The 26027-nt window shown below is 34.6% G+C and overlaps 1 protein-coding gene across 5 annotated transcripts in view; it reads right to left on the reverse strand.

Moving 5' to 3' along the window:
• vn (membrane-bound neuregulin protein vein) overlaps positions 1 to 26027 on the reverse strand; it is a 233046-nt gene that overhangs the window by 97168 nt on the left and 109851 nt on the right. The gene's annotated exons all lie outside the window — the stretch shown is intronic.

Below are 26027 nucleotides of genomic sequence, written 5' to 3' on the forward strand. Positions count from 1 at the left end.
TTCTCCAATAACTAATTAATTCATAGTTTTATTTAATTAAAATTAAATTAATTAAATAATGTTATTCTATAGCTTGCATTGAATAAGTCAAGAAATCTCCCATCCTTTAAAACACGCAAAGAGGACATTGAATAATAAAGTTGCGTGTCATATAACTACATAATATTTATTATTTTCTGGTATAACTGATAAAGTAATTACTTTTTATGAGAAAATATGCAAATTAATAATAGTTTTATTTACAAAGAAAATACATAATGAAAATATTTGTTTAAAAAAACAGTAATTATTCAATGACGGATTAATTGTAATTTAATGACAAAACTGAACAAGTTTTCGGACTCTTGGGAGAAAAGGAAATGAATTTTTATTATTTTAATTAAGAAAGTGTTAAACTCTTAAATTCAGGTACCATAAAGTTGTTACCTGAAAAACACAGGGACGAACCTGTGAAGAAATTAAGTTTATCTCGATTCTTGTATTACAAACAATTGGATCGAAATATCTAATTTTTTCTCTTTAATTCAGAAGCTTCAATATCCTGAAGTCATTGGCGCCCGGAGCTTGGAAGTGTTAAAATCTTTAATTTTAATACTGACAATCTCGGAGATTATCTTCGGTTCGGCACGAATTGCTCTTCAAGATCAAAGGGCATTCACAGTATTTGAATGATTCACCAGCCTGCTGGACAAAGGACTGTGTGATTGTAATTGACTGTGTAATTTTTTCTCTATGTAATTTATTGTGTCAAAGAAGATCATGGTCCAACCTAGATCAATCTTAGAGTCACCCAACGTGCAGTTAAATTTATCTTCTTTGTCTATACGCCAGTATTGTAAACCAGCAAGCAAATATTTTGCGTAATTTGATTAAATATGCTTGGCGTGATCACTACCAATAAGTATTGGTATTAAATTTCTGAACAAAGATATATTTGTATTTTATTAATTAGTTGCTTGTAGGTACTCCGTTCAATTGCATTGAATTATTGCAATTAATTTCATTGTTAGTTGTTAACCCCAACTAAAATAATCATTTAACTTTATTTTTGCACTTTACTTTCTATGATATTTTTTTTTTTACTTTTTTTCCTTTATAGTTTTATCTATTTATCTATTTTTGTTTTGTGACATCAACTTCCAGCAGACAGTTCCATATAAGGAGACATTGCTTAAGTAATCTACTTTTTTAGATCTTTTTTCAAAAAGCAATAATGTTACATGATTATTATCAGTTGTTCATAACATGTATCCTGTTCGTAGACTGAAAGGACTGAAATTGCACTTTAATGGGCTTCTGAGTTATAGTTTCCAGTGAATCCCATTATCTGACAAATACTGGATACCCATCTAAGAGTAAAGAAAATAATGACGCTCCAGCTAGCGGCATAAGTATCGTCCAAATACCGAGATAAGGAAATACGTTTAAAAAAAAAATTGTGGCCTATTTGTTTGGAAACCTAAGTAACCAAGTTTAGGCTTAATACAGGTTTCGTTCAAAATTAAAAGAAATAAAAAATCATGTACCTGATAAAAATCCAATTTATACAATTGGAAGGAATCACGAAGACAAAGAGTGTAAGAAATGCCCAATAATAGCGGCAATAGAAACCACAAATGGTCTTCTTTATATTACTGCAAACAAAATGTAATATTGGTAGGATTTATTTAAAGAATCTGTAGTGTTGCCGAGTGGAAGCGAATGGGTCACAAATCTATTCAACCAGAACGTAACGGAAATGGACTCAATTGCAACCGAACAAAGAACAATTGGTATGTCATTTATGCGGCGTCTCCGGTAGTCAGGGCAATATTTTATAGGCTAAACAATTGCACAGTCTCACCATTTACTATATTATTATATTGAAAAGTTTCAATGAACCGAGGTTATAAAATAAGTAGAAAATAGGATAACAGAATTGGAAATGTAAAACTGTAAGGATTAATTGAACAAGTTGATTGTAATAAGATGCCTTCCAAGATGCATAACAAGTGGGAGATACTGCGCATGGTAGCCTCCAATTAAGGCCGTAATCCCTAAAAGCATGTGGAACTAGAAAATGTTCAGGTGCACACCAATATCCCAAAATACTCTCAAATAAACACCCATTCACTTCACAGTTTTCTTCGCGAAAGTACAAAATAAAATCATATAACATTAAGACGATAGATATTCAACGACCTCAACGGATCTTTCATCTTCACAAAATATATGTTTCCCATCAGAATTCATTCATTAATGAACAAACTATAGCCATTCTGTTTTTAGCATCCATTTAAAATCCTTCCTAGTAATTTAAATTTTTACCCAGAAGTCCAAAGTTTCCAGACCGCAACTGGGACTTTGAGAAGATGAAATAATGAACCTTGCCTTTAAGCAAGCCCATAAATTTACATAAAATCCAAACATTCTAATCCCAAGTTATCCATTAAATTTCATAATGTTCTAATATATCGAATAGTTAGCCAAATAAATTCAACATTTCATTGCAAAATTTAAAATCAATTTAAACGCTGTTCTCCCAAACATCAAGTACCGAGTATTCTTATTCTTTTTTCAGAAATTAAGCCGACCTAATCTTTCTTTATTTACAACTCCCAACCAAATTAATTTCGTTATAATTGCTTCCTAATTCTGTTAGAACTATCTTTGTATATTGTAAATATGTATTCTATCACGAAATTAATGTACAGATAGGTAACTGCGTTTTTTGTTTTCATTTATTTTTGCATTCCGATTGAATGAGAGCTGTTTGTGAGGATTGTGTAACTACCACAATATATCACCATATATCTTTTTATCAAAACTAATCAGTTCAATTTGGCAGTTTTATTTCTAGAAATAAATACAATAATTTTCATTTCAATAAAAAAAACAAAGGAACTTAAAGTTAAAATGTGGTTAGATCTGAATGCTGAGCAACATCCTGTAGAACTGGAAAAGTTAATCTAACCTTCAGTTGTGTAAGTTATTAATCATTGTAATTTGAACCGTTTTGTAAGTTGTGTCTGATAGTTTCCTCCCTTATTAAGTCTAATTGTGATATATATTTATGGGTATAAATAAATTTAAGATCGCGTTAACTTTGAGATTTAATCGTGATGTTTCTTCTTCTTATATTAATGAGATTTTTCTATTTGAAAATTATCAATTATTACATAATTATAATATCAGCTTGTTACTACAGTTTTTTACCATTTCCTTAGTAATCAGGTTAATAAAAACGAAGTGAACAATATTTCAGGTTTGTATTTATAGGTACTAATTACTTTTTTTTAGATACCTTAATACCGATGCTAAACGGAGCCGGCACATAAATAAGGTAGTTGGGCCATAGCGATCACTCGGACCGGGCATTCGAAATCAACAAGACATATTTCATGAAGCTGGGTACGACTGTACGGAGAGTGGTTACTGTAGTAGATATTGCAGACGCGCCAGACCGTAACATTGTCTCTACCGTTGCGGATTCCCAGGCACTGGAAGTTGAGTTTTGTGATGTGTGAGATTTAACCACGGTCGATTTAAGCCCTGTAGTTATTACAGCGAACAATAACTTCCCTACTAGCTGGTAGATGATTTGCTTCAAAAGAAGACTACTTCTCGTTAGGCAGTGGGCTGAGCGAAAAAAGTTATTGAAAAGATTAATAAAGTAAGGGTAAATTAAAGTAATCGCCTATTTGTTCAGACTGGACTTAACGCCCAACTACCAATTAGGTGTCGTGGATGGGGGCGGAAGCTCATACTTTACTATAAACAATTTTTTTCTAACAAATAAAAAGTAGTCGTACGCGGGATTCGAACTGGGGATCTCCCACTTCAAAGCCTCGCTCTTGACAAGCACTAACTCCAAAAAAAGATAAATAATATACAAAGACTTGCAGCATTCTGGCGCCTTTAAAATTAAAACGAAATTAGTGGTAATTGGCTCGAACACAGGATGCGCTAGTTGTTGAAGTACATCATTTATTATTAATCGATTGTACATTGTCGATTCCTGTTGAAGTACATCATTTATTATTAAATCGATTGTACATTGTCGATTCCTTTTTTAGAACCTCCTAGTTTGATATATATATATCTACATATAGATTAAATTAGGGTGGCCTCAAGGCCTGCGCCACCGCGACCCCTATGGATCTATTGTGGCTTATACAGGGTGGAACCGGATAAGTGACGAAAATTTTTTTCTGATAAACTACATTCAAAATGTAGTACAACGCCGCCTGAACGAGTGTCCTATCTCTATCTGTTAGGAAGTTATGATTTTTTCAGGTTTTTTTAGACTAAACCCGACCTTACGTAATAAACACACTATTTCTCAACTTGTGTCTCACTAATTTCATTTTTCAACTCATTTTCGGATTCAGCATTAAATTTCCTATAATAATAGATCATTTTCGTAGTTATTTAACTTTAATCAGTTTCATTTATTAAAATAAGAACGTTAATTTTTTTAGGAATTTAGAATTTTCAAGAATTTTTAAAAATTAGCCTCTTCGACAAAATTGGTCTTAGAGGCTGTCAAATTTCTCAAAAACTGCTCCTTTTAATACTCTTTCCAATGGTATAATAATCAGTTTCAATAATAGCTGTTTTCTTTGGTCTATTACTGAGAAAGTGCTGAAAAACACGGTGTTAGCGAAGGAAGCAAAGGGGACTGGATGAAGCGTACTCGCATATCAATACTATTATTTATTAACAAAATCATTTCTTTAAGCATGTAAAATACATAATTACTTAGTAATTATTGATGTATCATGTTCTCAAAATGCCGACCTCGATTCTTGACGCATAACCGAGCGCGTTTTCGCATTGCTCCCACTGTTGCTGAAAACGTTCACCGAATAATGAGGTGGATCTCCGTCTTGTTGATAAATTAAATTTCTGCTAACGTGAGAAAGATTCAACAACAGTTTTCGTCACTCATCCGGTTATAGATATATGCATTATGTTATGTACTATTGCTAGTACCATAAAGCATTGTACATTGTATTTAAATGTAACATTCCTTTAATTAAATCTTTTATAAGTGATTTTGTCGTATTATCAAGATTGCCTGAACAGGTAATGGTCCCAGTGTGCTGGTGGAAATAAAAAAAAGAAAGAAAAAGAAATTTAACAGAAAGGGATGTACGAAGATAGAACTATAGAATTGGTTAAATTTTTGAGGTACGTTTATAATTAAATTAATTAAAATAATTATCAGCAATAATTATTATGGACTAGAAAGTCACTATTCCCCAAATTTCTCTGTTAGAAGGCAAGAAAAATTGGGAAAACTGGAAAGTAAGAATTAGAATGGGGTTAAAACTAATACCCAGGGCAATCGAAATAGTTGATGGTACCTATAGATGTCCTTCAGTCCTTGAAGAGGCTGATAATTCCGCTAAGGAAGCCTATAAAAAGGAACTAGCAAAATTTAACTGAATTGAAAACCAGGCATTGCTGGTTATGTCTAATAACATGTCAGAGGAAATGTTTGAAAAGGCGAGGCGTCATGAATCTGCTAGAGATATGTGGTTAGGGCTATGCCAACTTTTTGATACATTTTCCGAGGATAGAATTTTTGATTTGTATAATAAATTTTTCGAAAGTAAGTGGCTTTCAGATGATGATACTATTACATTTGTAACTAGAATCTCTGATGCATGGAACCAGTTAAAAGGAGAGATTGATAAACAACCTGCTCACAACAAAGATATTTTACTGATATGCAAAATTTTAAAATCTCTTCCTGATAAATTCAAACCCTTTACTGCTGGGTGGAGACTCATAAATGAAGAAAATAGGAGTTTAGATAATCTCACTCAAAAATTGTGTACATTTGAGAGCAACTTAGGTGATAGTTGTTCAGAAGGAGTTTTGATTGCAAAGGGCACAAAATTTGAATTTAATAGGCCTGATAGAAGTAAAAATTTTAATAAATCTTCATTAATTTATAACTACTGCGATAAAAAAGGGCACACAATTAAGAAATGTCGATTCTGGCTTGCAGATGGTAAACCACCTAGGCCTGCCAAAACTAAATTTGCTCAAAATAGTTCAAGTGAAGGCGCAACACTTTTAACGATTACTTCGGAAGTTTTTGCATCGAGTCTAATGGTGAGACTTGGTTTGTGGACAACGGAGCGACACATCATATATGCAGTAAAATAGGATGGTTCTCAAGTTTTGAATCATTTAAGAATGACCATGTCATTATTACTGCTGATGGCTCTCAAGTCAAGGCGCTTGGTAAGGGATCTATTTTGATTGAGACAGCTTCTGACGGTCATTGGAAAAGATTTGAGCTCACTAATGTCTGGCTGGTCCCTGGTATTTCTAGGAATCTTTTTTCGCTTTTGGCTGCTCAAGATCATAGGCCTCATAGTAAATTTGAATCTACTGCAATCAGCTGTAGATTATATGAAGGTAAAGAAACTCTCGTGCCAGGAAGTCGTCAAGTTTGTGGTGGTCTCTATAAGCTAGCCATTAGGGTAAGGCCCACAGTACAAAACTGTAAGGCAGAGAACAACAGTTTGTCTACACTTACCAAAAATCATAATTTATTGCAAATTTACCATGAAAGGATGGGTCATCAAAATAAACGTCATGTGAAGGAAGTTGTTAAAACAGAACTCAATTTAGATTTGACTCTTGATGGTGAACTCTGTGAAGGTTGCATAAAAGGAAAAGCTCATAGACTCAAGTTTGGACGTTGAAAGAGAGCTGTGAAAACTGGTCAGATTATAAACGCTGATGTATGGATGTATGTGGTCCATTTATTCCTTCGAAAAGGGGTTTTAAATATTTTCTGGTATTCAAAGATGATTTTTCAAAATTTCGAAAAGTATATTTTATTAAAACTAAAGATGAAGTCTTTGAAAAAATTGAAGGAATTTTTAGCAGAAAGAAACACGTTAGGTGACAAAGTGATGTGCATTCAATGTGACAATGGTGGGGAATTTAAAAATGAGAGATTAGAAAACTTCCTCAAATCAAAAGGGATTGAAATAAGATATACTATGCCATATACGCCACAACAAAATGGCTGTGCTGAAAGAGAAAACCGAACGATTGTTGAGACTGCAAGAGCCCTCCTGCACTCAGGAGAAGTATCTCTACCTGAAGACCTATGGGCAGAAATGATTAATGCTGCCTACATATTGAATCGAACTGGTCCATCAACAGAGAGTGGTATTACTCCATTTGAACATTGGATGGGTAGAAAACCTGGAATCAAAAATCTTCGAGTTATAGGGTCAAAATGTTGGGTCCATATACCCAAACAAAATAGAAGAAAGTTTGATAAAAAGGCTACTCAAGGAATACTTGTTGGATATGATGGGGACAACGGCTACCGAATTTTCTCAAATAACAAATTAATTAGATCAAGAGATGCTAGTCAAGTGCTCCAAGAGTCACTAGTAGAAAACAAGGAAAATCGAGAAGAACCTCTGGAAATACCACGGAATGTTGAAGAAAGATTGATGGACAGAAAAGAAGAAATGGAAGAAGAAGAAAATAAGAAAAGCCTAGACTTTGAAAATGAAGAAGCAGTAATGGAAGTAGAAGAAAACAAAGACTCAGAAATAGAAAGTGAAGAAATAGTACGGAAGAGTTGTTCCTCTGGATTTTCATGAGGCTATAAATTGTGATGAAGCAGCGGAATGGCAAAGAGCCATGGAAGAAGAGATGTCTTCACTAAAAGAAAATAAAACATGGACACTCTGTGATTTGCCTCCAAATAAAAGGGCTATTCCTTTAAAGTGGGTGTTTACTAAAAAATACAAGCCTGACGGAAATTTAGAAAGATATAAAGCGAGGTTGGCGGTGAAAGGATTTATTCAGAAGAAAGGTGTAGATTTTGGAGAAACTATCAGCCGAGTTGCTCGTCAAACCACTGTTAGAACTGTGATTAGTATTGCGGCCAATGAAGATATGTGTCTTCATCAGTTTGACGTGTCTACTGCATTCTTAAATGGACAACTTAAAGAAGAGATCTGTGTTTACCAGCCAGAAGGTTTTGATGACAACTCCAAAAAGGTCTGTAGATTACATAAAAGCCTTTATGGGTTGAAACAGGGTCCACGTTGTTGGAATGAGAAAATAAAGGAATACCTGCAATGTATCGATTTTAAAATGAGTTCAGCAGACCCTTGTTTATTTATCAAAGATGTACATGGTAAAAAGGTCTTATTATGTCTGCATGTCGACGATGGATTAATTGCCGCTTCGGATGAAAAAGGAGTAATGGAGCTCTTAGTACAATTAAAACATGAATTCAAAATCACGAGCAAACCAGCTGAGTTTTATCTTGGATTGAAGATTAAAAGAATCAAGGAAGGTATAAAAATAAGCCAAAGTTCCTACATTAAGAGGCTTCTTGAAACATTCCAGATGCATGAGACTCAACCTGTAAGTACTCCAATTTTGAAGGATGATATGGACAATGGAGATGTCAAGTCAACAAACTTTCATTATCGAGAAGCAGTGGGTTCTCTTATGTATCTGATGGTTTGTACAAGACCAGATATCGCTTACTCTGTCAACGTAGCTTCAAGAGTACTTGAGAATCCTTCTGATAGTGACATAGTTAGGGTAAAGCAGATATTTCGTTATCTGAAAGGGACTACTGAACTTGGAATAGTGTACAGCAGAGACTATGAGAGATGAATTCTCCGCTACTCTGATGCAGATCTTGGTGGCGACAAGACAACTGGGAGGTCTACTACTGGCATTGTATGCATGTATTCAAGCGGTGCCATCTCATGGTTCAGTAAAAGGCAGAGTTCTGTATCCATTTCTACCACAGAAGCAGAAGTCATTGCTGCAAGTGAGGGTATTAGAGAGATGATTTGGCTCAAAAGACTTCTTCAAGAGATGACTGACTTCAAAGAAGGCACGCTGTTTGTTGATAATGCTGCCATCAAATTAGCGGAAAACCCTGTGTGCGCACAAAACATATAGCAATCCGCCATTTCTTTGTTAGCGAAAGGTTCAAGAGGGAGAAGTGCAAATTCGGAGAGTGGATACCCAACATCAACTTGCTGATGGTTTAACGAAGTCCTTGCTGCGTCCAAGACTGAAGCAGCTAGATTTGGGACTCTTTTAACATTTTGTTTATACTTAATTCGTTATTTAACAATTAAATGATGAAGGAAGGTTGAAGTACATCATTTATTATTAAATCGATTGTACATTGTCGATTCCTTTTTAGAACCTCCTAGTTTGATATAAGATATATGCATTATGTTATGTTCTATTGCTAATACCATAAAGCACATTGTACATTGTATTTAAATGAAACATTCCTTTAATTAAATCTTTTATAAGTGATTTTGTCGTATTATCAAGATTACCTGAACACTAGTCTCAGAATGAGTCCTAAGGCTCATAGATTATTTCTCATTAGGAGTCACTGCACCTCACCAAGAGGTCTCAGTCCTAGACGGAAATTGTATAAAACTTGTCAATATTCCTGGGCCGGTACTGCTTGAGAAGTTTTCGGTTCCCAATGCTCAAAAATGTTGTTAGATATTCAATTAAAAATTGTAACACTTAAATAGGGACGGGATTAGTACAGTGTTAAACGAACTGAATTCTCACAGATCCCGAGTATGAATCTAGTTGCTGGCCCTTAAATTTTCTGTTCTAGTAGCTTCTTACAGCTCACTGGTAATGGCAGTGCACTGAAAAAATCCCCAGGTGCCAATAATCTCAAATAACGACGCGGCTTAAATTTAAAATAATAATATTAATAAAACTTGTAATACACCACCAAACTAATTAATTTAGATAATCAATTACGACAATAATAATTCTATCCACTATCTATAAATCTATTCCACTTTTTAAACAAGTCATAGATAATATGTTCAGTAAATTAGTCAACCCATAATTGGTTGTCAAATAAATAGGGAATACAGGTAATGTGGGAAGCAGGGTTGACTGAAAAGGAGGGGTTGTTTTGACTGAAACTAGTCGGTAAGGGATGGTGACAAGTCATCTGTTCGCAGCTGCCAGACTGCCTTGCTGCCAAATCGTCAATACTCCACTGACAGTTTGGAGCAATACAACACTCGTAGTAGTAACCACAAATTTTTACAATCTTTAAAAAAAATATCTTTAATGTCCGAATATAAAAGCATATATATCATATTTGGGGCATTTTACTACTTCTCATACTTTTTTCCTTAACTTAATAAAAACACTTCTTTATTAATAAATGGGTATTAAATAGTGGGCTATTAAATAATTGTATTAAATTTAGCGAAGGAGGTTTCAATTACACTCACTAGTGATGAACAAAATATGCAATAAAGTAACATAAACTAAATTTTGATGGTTAAATCCTATTTATAAACAAATTTAAAATTATAAGTTGGCAATATAATTAACAATTTTAGACATCCCTGTTCAGTAACCTAACGGAAACCTTCTTACATTCTGGTCCATCATCATGCGATAGGACGAAACTTTTTCCTAATGAAAATACCCCTCATCAATTATATCAAAACTTTTTGATACTACTACAAAAACGTTTTGCAATGGAATTTCAAAACAGAATGAATTATTATTTTTGGGTTAATTATTATTTAAAATATAAACGGAGGCAATATAAAATGGCAATTAAGAGATGATCGAATAATATTTAATTTATTTAATTTAGTGAGATATTTGTCTCACAACTCCTTCACTTATCTTTTTCGAGTCGATCCAAATGCGCGCATCTGCACAATGTAATTGATGTTGCAGGTTTTCATCCATTATTATATATTCCATTATTGTTTGGTAAATTTCATTTTTGAAAAAACGATTGCTGGTAAAAGAAGACCTGAAAGCGCTTCACATTAAGTGCTAGATTTCTCAAATAGAAATTTTTCTTTTTTTGACATAAGTGGGACATAATGTTATAAAAATCTAATTTTGTTTCTCGAGAGATACACCAATTCCATACATAAGGAAAAGTAAAGCTCCCAAATTAATATAACCTTATAGCTTCTTCAAAAATTGAACTAAAAAGCTGCAATTGTGCACAATTAAAGAGGTAGATGAGTACCGTAATTGCCCATATTTTTGCAAAGATTACATTAATAGAACAGGATATACAGCAATTCAAAATATTACGAAATTTATTTAGGTAAAGGTTTCGAAAAGAGTACCTAGCTATCTGGTGAACCGCGGAAAGAGAGAAGGAAAGGAACTGCAAGTAGGTGACGTGGTACTGATGGGAGCGGACCAGAAAAGAGAATAAATTGAAGGAAATGGACTTGGAGAATTATCATGAATTTCAAAGGGCGGAGGAGATGGTTATCCAGAAGAGAAGTTTAAAGGATAGGGTAAACAAATCTCATGAGATCACAACGTTTATGGACAAAGGAATCTTGAAGATTAAAACTAGGATCGAATTAGGAGATGGAACAGAATCTTTCAAATATCCTATATTACTAAGTGATGTCCGACCTTCGCCCTGCACCGGCTAGGAAAAGACGCAGACACATATTTGCCCATTAGACTTTCGACACGTGCACATGTTCTTAAGAGAGGACAAAATCCGAAAACCATTGACACCACCTAACTCTTATCATGACTGTATCATGAAGGCAAGTACTGCGATTCAGTCATGTCACAGAATCGAGGCCAGCGAGGTAAACATTTGGGGTTTCGGTATTAACTCTAAGTCTAAAGACAATAGGGAAGATAAAAACAGATATCGAGGTAGGTGGAGTCGTGGTGCGAGAAGTGGTAGTTATGATAGTACCGGATGCATGCCAGCCTCATGAATTAATAATAGGAAGAACTTGGAAAGCCAATCTCCTGGAGTCACAAACAAGAAGGGTAAGGAAACAATCAAGTTCATGCCTACTAACACATTTTTGTTTCAGAATCTTGACCTAGAACCACTTAGCTCAGGTATAGTACTGGCTGCCGAGAGATTCCTCCATTTACCTCAATGATGCTCAAGGCACAGTTGGATGGAGTGACAGTATATGCGTCTATTACGAATCGAGAAGGAGAAACGGAACTTGTGGAAGTTGGTAAAGTCCTGGCAAGAGGCGTTGATCTGGAGAAGATCAAAATGGACCCGGATGTTACGAAGGAGGAAGAGGACAATGGAAGAACCCCTTTGACAAGTCAGCATGTGAACATCGCTAAAGAGTTATCCGACAAAGAGCGTACGCAATTACTACTGTTGTTGAATGAATACAGAGGGTGTTTCGCGCTCAATCTAAAAGAGCTCGGATTAGCGAATTGTACTAAGATGGTCATTATTTCCAAACCTGGAAGTCAGCCTGTGGTGAGCAAGCCCTATAAAGCAGGATGGAAGGAAAGAGAGGAGATCCAGAAAATAGTGGACGACTGGAAACAAAATGGAATTGTAGAGGAAACGAAGTCGCCGTAGGCCAGCCCAGTACTTCTAGTGCGGAAGAAAACAGGAGAAGGAAGACTGGTGGTAGACTACAGGAAATTGAACCAGCAGACTGTGAGGCAGACATTTCCAATTCCTCAAATTGACGATTTGCTCACAAGAATGGTAGACTGCAAATTGTTTTGTGTGTTAGATCTTGCTCATGGCTAATTACTGGTATCTCTTAAATCCGAGGCAAAAGAGAAAACGGCGTTCGTGACACCGGACGACAGTGGACAGTTCACCAGGATGGTTTTCGGCTTGATGAACGCTCCCTACGAGTTCATGAGGCTATTGCCCACTGTGTTGGGAACCTTGAAGCGAAGAACCGCATTATGTTATATGGACGATGTTTTAGTACCAGCGAAGGATTTTGAAGATATGATAGGTAGGCTCAAACTTGTGCTGGAGGCGATACAATCTGCAGGCCTAACTCTGCCTACAGTTACTTCGGAATGTCGCAGGTAAACTACCTAGGTGTAAAATTGTCTGCAGAAGGGATCAAACCTGGCGTCCAGAAGGTGGAAGCTATCACCAAACATCCGGCGCCGCGCAATGTGCATGAAGTCCGACGTTTTATGGGACTGGTCGGATTCTTCCGGAGGTTTATACAAAATTTTGCTAAGGTGTCAGAGCCCATCACCCGCCTGACTAGAAAAAGAGAACCATTTATCTGGGGAAAGCAACAGGAGAAGGCTTTTCAAAACCTGAAGGAGGTCCTGGTAAGGGAACCAATACTAGCTCTATTTGACCCACAGAAGTGTACGAGAGAAGGAAATGAACTTCAAATAGGTGACGTAGTACTGATGGGAGCGGGCCAGAAAAGAGAATAAATTGGCCTTTAGGATTAATTATGGAGACCTATCCAGGAGAAGGCGGAGAACCTAGAGAGGCCAATGTCAAGACCGCAGAAGGAACCTTCAATCGACCGTTTCAACGGCTCTACCCGCTAGAGATGTCGAGTACCAATGAAGGTGTATCAGTCAGAGCGAGAACTGTCAATCCAAGGCTCGTAGAAAAGAAAAGAGATGAAGTGGTGAAGGGAGAGCGCTGAACTCAGAAGAACTAGAACAAGGATTATTCATACCTCGAGGAAACTGGACTTGTAATTTGTTTGTTTCAGTTTCTTTTGGAAAATAAATTGAAAGGAGGGAGTATGTTGGAAATTGAAGAACTTTTTCTAATGGACGAAGCAACACTGTGCGTAGGGCAGGTTATGGTTGTAAAAAAAGGAGCAGAGTAATGGAGTTATTGATGTAATATTTTGTATGTTTTAGTTGTGTGGTTAACATAAATAGAATTGTTATTTTAATGTATTTTCAATGATCCACCACAGATATACTAATTCTAAAAGCTTAGGAGCCACCTGAGGATGCCACAATGAGTTTTTGGTCAATGATATTCCTTTGGTAATTTTGAGTTGGTTAATAAACTCTTTCCTTGTTTCCTTCCCTTTAGGCAGCTGCACTCGAGCATTCTGCGCATCGAGCCGTTACCATGGAAACAAGGCCATCTATTCAAAATTATCATCACTCGTGGTATTATCATTGAAAATATGGCATAGAATGTGCGGTGAACAAACTGGATTTGTAGTTATCTCAAATGAAATTAATCAAGATGGTTAAATAGAAAAGTAGGGCTCTGACAATGTGGGTTCGCTTGAATGCTATCTTTAGAGATGATAAAGTTTATCTGTACCCCTCGTGAGGCTGGCGTATTAAGTGTATGGAATTGTTTGCGTCCTTTTAATTTTAAAAGATTTAGTGTTTATGGTACCAGTCATAAAATTCAGTGGCCATTTGAAAACCACTGACTGAGTAAACAATATGATAGTGGTTGGTTCTCGAAGTAAACCTAACCGTCGACAAACTGAAGATTACAGCTGTAAAGGTAAGATAGTAGTCGATGGGCAATCTCCGTTTAAGTCAAGGAAGGCAGATCACCGTCCAAGCTACACCCGTGTGTGGTCCAGACGAAAGCCCTCCTAGCTAGCTCTCCCACTCTGGAGGCCACCTGACTACCGAAGCTCCCACCATACTCCAAAGAAGCAGCAGCAGGAGTAGAAGAAGAACAGCTGTCCCACAACCACTGCCACCAGTAACATCGCTGCACCTTGCCCATCCATCGTCCGGCGGCGTGCCGACCTACACGCACAATAACACCCTATATCCTATATCTCCCTCAATATACCTTCTTCCCATATACAAATCCATTTTAAGATTTTGTCTTAAAAAAAAAAAAGAAAAGAGAATAGAAAAGTTGAAAGGGAAGGAAATTTTTTTTTTAAAAGCAGTTTCTTTTGGTTTTGCTTTGTGGCACATTAGAGACATATCTCTGAATATTGTGAGTTTTTGGAAGTCCTTTAGAAAATAAACTTTTTTGAAAAAAATAATTCAAATAAGAATGGAGGGCACAAGACATTTTTTGTTTATTTTTTTTATTTATTTACAACAGTTTAATGTAGAACAATAAATAAAGGCGAACAAAGATATACTTGAATCTCACACCTGGCACAAGCGCTTTTTAAGTTCCAGCAAGATTAGACTATACTAGATAATCTCGAAGCCGATTGCGTTTCAGTTTTCAAGGACGGTGGTAGCTGATATTGAGGATTTCAACGGAATAAGATAGGCAGAATAGAAAGGGAATGTTGGATAATGAAGTCTGTCACTGAATCGTTGCCAGATTCTGGCTGGATAGCAAGAACAGATGCGGCTTCTGAAGGAGATCTTAGTTGAACTCCTTAGATCTTGGGATGTAGAGTTGATTGGTCTAAGTGTTATATCTCACTTACTGAACATGGGGATTCGGTTAATGTAGATGGGGACCTCCTTAAAGTAAGTGATATAATTTTTTTTAGCTAATACAATCAGATGGGTAATACAAGAGAGGATTGCTGTAATCAGCGTAAGAGGATAGAATTGTGTCAGGATGAGTGGTAATAACTGCTATTATGGGTGCAGGGTGTAGAGGACTAGAACAAGGATACTTCCCCAGGAAACTCAGCTCTATAGAGAGGATTGAAGAACCCCTTGAGAGCACCCTGATACAACAGCAAGTACCAATCTGTCAACAGGGATGCAAGGACGGAGAAAATCGCCATTTGTTTTTTTAAAATTACCTCAGGGTACACTTTCATTTTTCGGTCTCTTCTTACCGTAGACATAGAATTATTTTATAATATTTACTTTTGAGTGGTCAGCCAGATTTAAGTATCGTGTAATAAGGCATTGAGAAGCAGGCCTAGAAATGGTTATTATCACATAGACACCAACTCAATCTGCACAATGTGCAAATCTAAATAGAATCGAAACCCTGGAGCACTTTCTCTTTGTCTATCCGCTGTACTCTCCACTGAGAAGACACTATCTGAGAGAGTTCCTCCATAAAAGAGTCCCCATTAAATCAATATTCCCAAAATAAACTCATTTGAACACCTAAATAAGATCTACCATTATGGTATAGAGTCTTCAAAGCTGAGAACATTTGTAAGAAACAAATAAAGAAATAGAATTTAGCTACAATGTTTAAGTTATGTTTTTACATCAATATGATTATTATTATCTTTTGTTTATACAGAAATGTTTTTGTTTAATTTATTTTATTATATTTAATATTATATTAATTATTGTACACTTCAGAACCCCTGTAATACGTAAATTTACATTAAATACAGAAATGTTTTTGTTTAATTTATTTTATTATATTTAATATTATATTAATTATTGTACACTTCAGAACCCCTGTAATACGTAAATTTACATTAAATACAGAAATGTTTTTGTTTAATTTATTTTATTATAATTAATATATATGCTACTACCACCAAGATCTGCACCAGCGACGGCTCCAGGCGGGCTCTCGCCCAGACCCTTCTGCGCTCATCGCCGCGGCCCTCTTATTCATCAAGACATAATGATGATATAGTAATAAACTTTGTAATTAACAATACTGCAGTCAAGACTACAACATTAATTAACACTTCAGAACCCCTGTAATACGTAAATTTACATTAAATACAGAAATGTTTTTGTTTAATTTATTTTATTATATTTAATATTATATTAATTATTGTACACTTCAGAACCCCTGTAATACGTAAATTTACATTAAATACAGAAATTTATCTATCTAATATTTACTTTTATTAGTCACTTTATTAGTCTAAAAATCTTATTTTCAGCTACATTAATATTCTTTTTAGCTTACTCACTTACGCTTCATTCTTTTATTAATGTTCTTTTAATTAAACTAGATAAAACACGGCATGAAATTAAATCAAGTAGTTAAACAATTTTTGCAGAAAGAATAACTTCATTGTGTAATTAGAAGAATTTAATTATAACATTAATTATAGCCACAATATTCTTAGTCATTTAGCCATTGAAAACAAGGAAAAAGCAACAGACACTAATGGATCGACTGTAGACCACATTTAGTTCGACAAGACCCAGTTAGTATATTTCGGTCATAGAGAACTGCTCTTGTTAAGCTACCTAATTGCTGACCTCTTAATATCACTGAACAATGGTAGCAATTAAACATTTAGTCCGCAATTAACGATAGATGTTTTTGACCACACATTATTTATTTTACCAATAGTCTTTTAGTGAATATTATTAGGTAGTAAATAAATTAAAATTTTAAAAAATAGGTTTTTGCTTGCAAAGAATTTAAGTTATTAAATCATTCTCATTAATTCAATCATTAAAAGAAATTTTAGATAATAAAGATACATATATAATTTATTCACTAGTTGTTAAATGTATTATTAAATTGTTTTTTTATCTATCTCCAGAATCAACAAATTATAAATTTCCGATAATCTAGAAACTCGAGAGAATTTAGCATTATCAGTACTGAAGCGTTTAGCCAAACACCAGTAACTATCTGGTTTGTGTCCAACTAGAAACGTAGGAGTTTAGAAAATGGAGAAAGTTCGGTGTCTATTATTTCACAGTTTAGAATAAAGTGTCTAAAGCTCAAGGATTTGTTCAGAGATTCACCTGCTTCACGAAATCAAAGAATTCTCCAAAATCGGTTTTATATCTACTTTAAAGCATCAAGAGACACCTTATCAAAGCGAAGTACTCAAAATCGGTCGATCCTACAATTTGTAAACTATAATTAAAGAAAGAGAAGTACTTAAAGGGGAGATATTTCTATTGAAACCAAGAATGTCATTTACGTTTTAATTATTAATCCGATGTGATTGGCGCAGGTTTAAGCAGGAATTGATGCTGACAGCAAGCTCCCTTAGTGAGTTTATTCTATCAAAGCCAGTACAGTAATCTTATAATCACATCGAATACATGATTTACTTGAATAAATGGGAGAAATTTTCATTTGCTTATTTTCAAGGCACTACTTTTTAAGAGCAAAGCAAATAATGTTGGCTACATTGCGCAACTTCACAAACAGCGGTAGTTCCCTCTTATTTCAACATCGCCATCGAAGATGTCATTAATAAGTGGAAAAGCAGCACTTGACAGGGTCGAAATATTGCAAACAGTAGATTAACTAGTCGCTGCATTTCAGTCAATTAAGATGAAAAGCAATTCAACAAAGAATAACTAAGAAAGCACTGTTACACGTCCATAATTGTCACAAATATTTGCCAGATTGTTACCATTTACTATGTTAGTAAACTGTGAAAGCTTCAATACTACAACCTTATTCCTTCTGGATGGTACAATATTGTTTAGAGAGAGTGGAAACTATTGTGGTTTCGGCTAAGCGTTTTGTTGATTGGGAAATCCGATTTAAAAACAGATTTATGAGTTTAAAGAAAAAGGAAAAAAACAAGAAAGAAAACTTAATATATAAATAGACCAACGCGATTCATGTCAAAAATAAGTACAACTGTAATAAAATTCAAAGAAAAACAAAAAAGTCGTATTAAAGGAAGAGAATGTCCGGATGTGCTGATTGCGTCACCAAGCGCGGTGGAATGCCCGGCGATCACACTAGTGCTCTACTTTGTCCTTTACGCGCGATTTATTTTAAGAAACATTTATGACTGCCGCCATTGAGGAAACCTGTTCTCTTCGCCACGTAATATAGTTCACTTACACCTTCTTTTATAAAATCTAGTTTTCCCTAAGAATTAAACATTTTTTGCTGAAAAATCTTCTAATTAATCAGCTGGGAAGAAATGAAATCTCACAGTCCAATTTCTTGCTACTCAACACTCCATTTCTTGCATGAAAATTGTTGTCCAATTAGAAAGAATTTGATGGTCTCATAGTTTTATAGTTTTTACCGGAACTATGGAACTAGAAGCCCTAGTTACAAAAAAAAAGAAAATATCATCTTTCTTTAAGCGGAGAGGAACGTTTCATGCTTTACCAACCGACACCTCATCAATACAATTACATCATCAGCAGTTCGCTCTGTGGTCTAAAAATAAGGTTGGTCCTTATAAATGTTGATAGTGGTGTAACCAAGGCCGCTTAAATATCCCGAAAAATACGATCATCACCGGGTATATTGGTAGAGATAACCCGTCAGGGCAAAGTGCACCAAAATATTGGTACGCTGCCGGAGAGCAAGGTAGGGCACGCCGCTACCAGTGCTTCCTGTGTATGTATCTCCTCTCTTAGTATAGCAAATGATTGTCTCTATTATTATTATCTTTTATAGCAAACTATTGTACATACTGTATTATATATCTTTGGAATTGCCTTCAATATATATAGCTTATGGAAAAATTAGAGTGACTTTTTGGTGCACATAAACGGATCCCTCCCTTCCTCACTGGTCTGGCCGAGGAGAAAAATTGTATTATTTTATGACTGGAAAAGCCAGGTAAGAGAAAAATCTTAGTACCCTCTAGGCTGGAATTTTCTGAGTCATAGTGGGAGCCGAGTGACCCAGTGATCGATCTTTAATGTCTAATAAACGAAATGTAAACCTTGGTAAATCCAACGACCCGGGCAAAGAAAATACATTAACCCTATTTTGGACGCCCCCGGGGTTTGTTGGTGTGAAAGGGAATGGCTAACGTCCAGGCGATGGAAACTATTCAACAGGGTATGTGATGTTTTTTCACTTGGAGGAGTATAAGAAATGTTTTGTGATAATAACCACTTTTCTGGACCCAGGAAAACCCAAAACCGGCGAAAACTCGGACTAGATCGTAACACTTTCAACACTAATAAAAGGAAAAGAAAAAGTAATCAATTTGCCTCTCTTTCTTGCCTTCCTTAGCGACACTGTTTTAATGAACGTTACAACATATAATTTTTGTTTTTAGTTTGTATTTTATTTCTCTACCTTAGTTTATTTATTTGTTAAAACTGCTTCTTGTCCAGCCAAGGCGACTTCTTCGTTCCTTTTTCCCTTTTTTTTATTATTATTTGACTGCAATTCTCCGCTGCACTAAGGTGGGTGTTCTGCTGTAGGTACACACTTTTATAGCGCCTCTGCAAAATGAAGACATCTCTTTGTTGAGTTACTTTTCTTTCTTTTAAAATCCATGTTATTGATTAAGGGTGAAATTATTTTTCTCCACGACGCCACCTTTTTATTTGCAATTATTTAATGTTCTCTTTCTATTAGAATTAAATAATATTTTGTATTGCGCCTTTTAATGTCTTATTTACTCACTACAGTTCTCTCTCTCCAAATTAAGACAATCTAAGAAACTTGGAAGGTTCTCCGCAGGCTATATTCTCCTCCAACAATACACTTGGTTATTTCAAAGGGTTTTCCAAATCACCTTTTAAGACCACAGAGCATAAAGAGGTAAATGGAAGTAGCCTCCATTATCAAACAGAATCTGCAGTCGCTATTACGTTCTAGCCCAAGACTCTGCTGGTGCTCACCATGTAGTAGACAAAGCACTGTGTGGCCTGCGTAACATTTTAGGCATAACCTTGCGGATCTAAACAGATATCTGCCTATGTCCAGGGAAGTCAGGATTTTAAGCTCCTCCTAGAGGAGCCCGGTCGGTTAACCACTGGAATGGTCCGGGCGCCAAAGAGTCATCCGACGAGACTTAAACCAAAATAAGTGGCTACAAAGTTCTAGAGAGTACTTATTTCTCTAAGTTGCACAATACAGTGTTGCTGTTAAAAGTCACAAAATTACAGTCTCATTCTAAATCAACACAATATTTGACCGGGCCATTCACAAACTTAAGTGAAATCTTTTCTAATTTTTCTTTATTTTTTTTGCCCATTCAGCTTTAAAATTTACAAGCCAAGCTTCATCCCAGCTTAAGTTTACTTAATCAATAAAAAAGATCAGTCGAATAGAAATTCTAGCATCTACGCTGCTTTTAATATTAGGCGTTTCGTTGTTTACGTAAGAGTAAGAAGAATAAAAATTTCTCTCATTTTTTTGAACGTCAAAACGAGTGTCTGCGGTGCCCGAAATTTTAGTTCCGTCTCTCACTAGGGAAAGCTAAAAATGAAAAAAAATTAATGTTTTCTTAGCAAGGATATTTTAAAATCTTCTTATTTTTTAATTTCAAAACAAAATAAGTCAGTACAGAGATATTTCTGGATAAAGATTTTTGATGGCTAAGTTGTTACACACATATCATCTGATGAGACGAAATCAAAAAATAAATTATTATCATTCTGTGGTTTTTGTTGGCGACTTATTTTGTTCACATGCAGACCATTTCTTGAAAACCATTTTTTTTTTCTGACTCGGAAGACATCAAAAAACACATGTGTATCTCAAATTCGGACTATGGTATAGTTGCATTCAATACACCACTCCTCTATATCTAATAAGAAAAAGTAATAACTAATGGTATAAATACATCAATTGTCAAAATGAGCAAATCAGCGAATTTCGGATAAATACAATAAATTTCGTCTAATACTTTAAAATAGTGGCAAAGATACCGCGAATGGACAGAACGCCTCTCTCATAATACACATTTTCTCTAAATGAAATCAAAAGACGTTTAGCGAAATGCTTTAGAAGTTTTGGGACGATTTCAAAGTGATGATTAATTCACCCTTGGGAGGAGATGTTATGATTCATTCGTCTGCCAAAGCTATTAAGGTTAGTGATTTCATAATCTAGTCTCTAAACTGAGTCTTTGTAATTTAAGTTAGGTAAACAAATTCCTTAACATATTCACCTTTTTCTGGAGATACATTTTAATATTGGAAAATAAAAGCGAAATAACTTATTTTAGTCTACATTTTCTCTTCAAACTGTGACTCAATACTCTCATCGCCTCCCACACCACCTATATTAATATAGTAGCACAAAAATTAGTAATCGAGAATACTTTAACAGAATTGCAAAAAGATGTTTATTTGAATAAATTCAAACGTGAACAAAATAGAGGTGATACAAACTACTCTGTTCGTAGGTGTACAAAGTTACAGGTTACGCGTAAACTCACATTTCTAGTTGCTTTGAATTGCACACACTATTATTAAGGAATTAATTACATTATTAACTCAGTAAGCTTATATTTTCCAGCTCTATGAAAAGAATGCACTTTGAAGAAAATAATTTACCATTAAAAAACTAAAGTATCGCCTACTTTGTTGCGTTTGTATAATTTCAAATACATCGAAATGTCACCAAAAAACTCTTAGTGAAACAAACTGCCCAATAATGTGAGAATTCCAGATGACAGATTTATACAAAATAATTGCAATAACTTCAAATTCAATCCATGATTGTTATATAAACTAAAATCAAATTGGGGCAAACTAGGTCTTTTTCTGGACTAGACTAAACAAAAAGGCATTCGTTCATTTTTTTATTACAACTTTTTATTTATTTATTTTTAATGATTTAAGGCGCATCATCATCTAAGGTTATTGGCGCCCGGAGCTTTTTTTCAGTGCACTGCCGGCCTTCGGACACTGTTCTCTCGTTACAGACAACACTGTTTATCACTGGACAGTGAGCTGTATAAAGCTCCTAGGAAGAGAAAATCTAAGGTTCAGCAGCTTTTTATTTATTTATTTTATTTTTCGTTTAATTTAATCCTAACAACTTACATATCCTATGAAATAGTTATTTATTTAACAAGTGTGGAAAGTAGTACTTTTCCTCACGCGAGGCAGGGTTTGCACGCACGAGCGAGCGAAGCGAGGCGAGTGCAAGTGCAAATTGCCGAGTGTGAGGAAAATACTTTACACTAGAGTTAAATATTATATTTTTTCTGCAACCATTAGATTTATTAACTAAAAAAATTAAAAATTTCATTTTTACAGTCTACAAAAAGTAATTTATTTATTATAAACATTTATTGTAATATTACAATTATTTACATTACTTATTACATTTTCTGCTGTTTCTTTTATTGATGGAGGAGTGTTTTCTAAACAGGAATCACTAGAATCCATTTTAAATTTCTATAAGGTAACACTATAACCTTTTTAACTGTTACAATTAAAAATATCTAATTATTTATTAAAGTATTATTTTTATTTCTATATTCCTTTCAATTTTTATTTTATTTTTTAATATTCGTTTTTTAATTATTTAGTTACGTTAAATAAGCTTATTAAAGTTTTACAGAAAATATTTATGTTAATAACAAAACTTCTTATATCAAGGAAGCACAATAAAGTTTTTCCACTCACTAGTGCGGAAAGTGACACTAATGGGAATTTTTCCCCACTAGTGTGGGAAGTTGGGCATTACACAGCTGATTTTAATTGAGTAATGAGAACTTCCCTACATGGTTGCAGAAAAATTAAATTTTCTTTATAAATTTAAACCAGAAATGTAATTGCAAGGAACTCAGTAATAAAATCTTACAATACAGGAACGCCCGTTCGTGTATAATGTTGTATACATTAAAGAAAGCAATATTATAAATAGATTTTTAGAAGTTGAATGTTTTAAAAGAAAAGAAATTATAATAATCCTATAAAAAGAGATTTAGCTGAGAAACTAATGGAAGTGAGAGAGATTGTAAATGTCGGTCTGTCAAGTAACATTCCTTGCGCTCATTTGCAAGATTACCTGGAACAAAAGGCTTTAGGAAATGGAAATACACATTAAATAAAAAGTGCACCCATTAACCCATTACCGTTAATACCAAAAATGTTCTTCAATTGTGTACCCAGACATTCCAGTTACTGAACTATATCGAAAAAACAGGTATCGATTACAAACCAAAACTTTCTCCTACAGAAAACTAAGTAAACTAATCACCTCTTTTTTTCAGGCGGGGCTTAACGTCCAACTGCCAATACTCTCTGGGACTCTCTTCAGATCGTATAAATCTTTCGCTTTTTACAGTAAAAACTATTTTCACTTAATAATTCGTTATTTTTCTATTCTCTCAGGTTTTCATAATCATTGATGGTCTAGCACAGGGGTCCCCAAACTTTTTCACACAGGGGGTCAGTTCACTGTCCCTCAGACTGTTGGAGGGCCGGACTACAAATCAAACTATTTTAAAGAAAAAAAAACAAAACGGGAACAAATAGAATATTTCAAATAAAGAACAAGTAAATTTAAATCACCAAACTGCTCAATATTTCTGTGGGAATTATGGACCTGCTTTTGGCTAATGAGATGGTCAATGTCCGGTTTATAGTTTTAGTGCTTTGCCTTTCTTCCTACTTCTGCTGTTATTTTACACTGCTTTCGGAGCCGCGACGCATCCAGCGTCATCGGAAGTAGTACTGTACATGAGCGACTCCGCCACATATAGTGCTCCTCTCACTGACCACCAATGAAAGAGATGCTCCTTCCGGAAGTGCGGCAGGGGCCGCATGTGGTCTAGCAGAACAAATAAATTTACCACTGAGGCTTAATAAAGTTGGCTTTTTGTGGAAATAAATTAAATAATTGCTTCTTTTAATAATTGAAGCTTGGCGCAGTGCTGTGATGTGAACAAATTTTATTGGTTGAAAAAATTGTATTGTATTATTTAAGAATGTGCTTTAAACCAGTTAATTTTATAGTTAAATGCAAAAACAGATTATTTTTGCCTTAAGTATTATCTACTTTGTGTAATTTAATAATTACTTTCTTACTTATAATGATTATTTTCTACTCAGCTAATTGTTACATTCTTAAACTGAATTTCAGAAAAGCGCTGCTTAATAATTGCACTCGAAAATGAGCAATTAAAGATGGTATAAAAGTGACTAATAATTTTCCTAATAATTCCCTTCAAAAATCTCATAATAATAATAATAATGAATGTTTAAAAAAGAACTTCTCAGTCTAAATTATTATTTAGTTACAAGATTTTACAAGGAGACAAATTTGTGCTAACTGTTGTCAGGCAGAAAAAAAGATTTATCATTCACTTAGTTGCCAATTTCAAAAGCTGAAAACATTTTTGGACACTTCAAGCATTAATATATTTTGAAAAATACGTCTGTTGTGCAAATAATCCCTCTTCGTAAAGTTTTATGACAAACGAAGTATGACTATACTACCCAAACACTTTAGATACAAAAAGACAATAAGTTTGGGTAGATTTTACAGGATGTCGTAACAGGATAAAATGATGCCAATTAATGTAAATAATTTTCGCAAAGGAAAATTTAGGTAAGAAAATGAATCAGTACGTAAACGTTGCTATAAATAGCTGTGTGGTCATTCAAATAAATAGCAGTTGTTACTTAACGTCCGCTTTAGGAAGTTAAGGATCTTTGATCCTCCCACGATAGCAACATAACTGTGATAAATAAAGAAATAAGAAGGCTAATTGCAAAACAGTCGGTCAGTAGAATACTGAATTTATCTGAACATATCAACACTTTCAAGGCAAAACTTTACTAGGGAGAAATTAAGTTCCGTAAACGGACTTGTCAGTTTTGTAAGATTCTAGTATTATTAAACTGGCTGTAAGATGTTCCCACAGATGTTATCTAATGTACTTTAATTGCATTTCAGAATAGTGAGAAGAGTTGCGATCAGAGGCGCGATGAAAGAATAGTCCCATTGTAAAACACTAAACGGATATGCAACTATAGTGAGAATTGAATGTGCAAGAAGATTGGGAGATAGAGAAGGATTCTGTTAGATATTTAATCTAATTTCAGCAAATGGGCACATCAAGGAGTCTCATCTGTTGGTCAATCTATCGTGCAGGATGAGTGGAAGCAGAAAATAACACAACGCATCACCAAGGCAACGGGACCCCAATTTATCTTCCAAACTGCAAATTGATGCACAGTAACAGTAAAAAATAAATAAACTACCAACCAAAGAGACCATACAAATTAGCAAAACGTTTGAAGGAAAAATTAACACAGAAAAAATCGACAAATCTATCGCGTAAATATTGCATCTATTTATTGATTTGTAAACAATACAGTTTGTAGCAACAATTTAATCTGGTTTCATGCTGTAAACATCAAGAAGTCAGAAACGGAAAGAAGTACAAAACAGAATAATTAAACTAGGATATAATTAGTAATGAGCAATGAAACAATGTTTCATCTCTAATAAACTTACTGAAACAAAACACACACGATGTACATTCTAATAAATTGCATCTGATTAAATAAAATTTGTTTTCCTGCCGTCTTAGATTTAAACTCTTTCACGATATATTAGAGAAGAACTATTTCTCCTCATAAAAGGTTGAAATTTATTAAATAATTGATGCGTGACATCAGATAATCATAACATTTTAATGAAAGGACGTGTGTTTAGAAAACGTGTCAACTAAAGCACG

The sequence above is a fragment of the Rhodnius prolixus genome, unplaced genomic scaffold, assembly GCF_049639745.1.
Source record: "Rhodnius prolixus isolate KJV_2025 unplaced genomic scaffold, Rpr scaffold_1, whole genome shotgun sequence".
In the NCBI taxonomy this organism is placed as follows: domain Eukaryota; kingdom Metazoa; phylum Arthropoda; class Insecta; order Hemiptera; family Reduviidae; genus Rhodnius; species Rhodnius prolixus.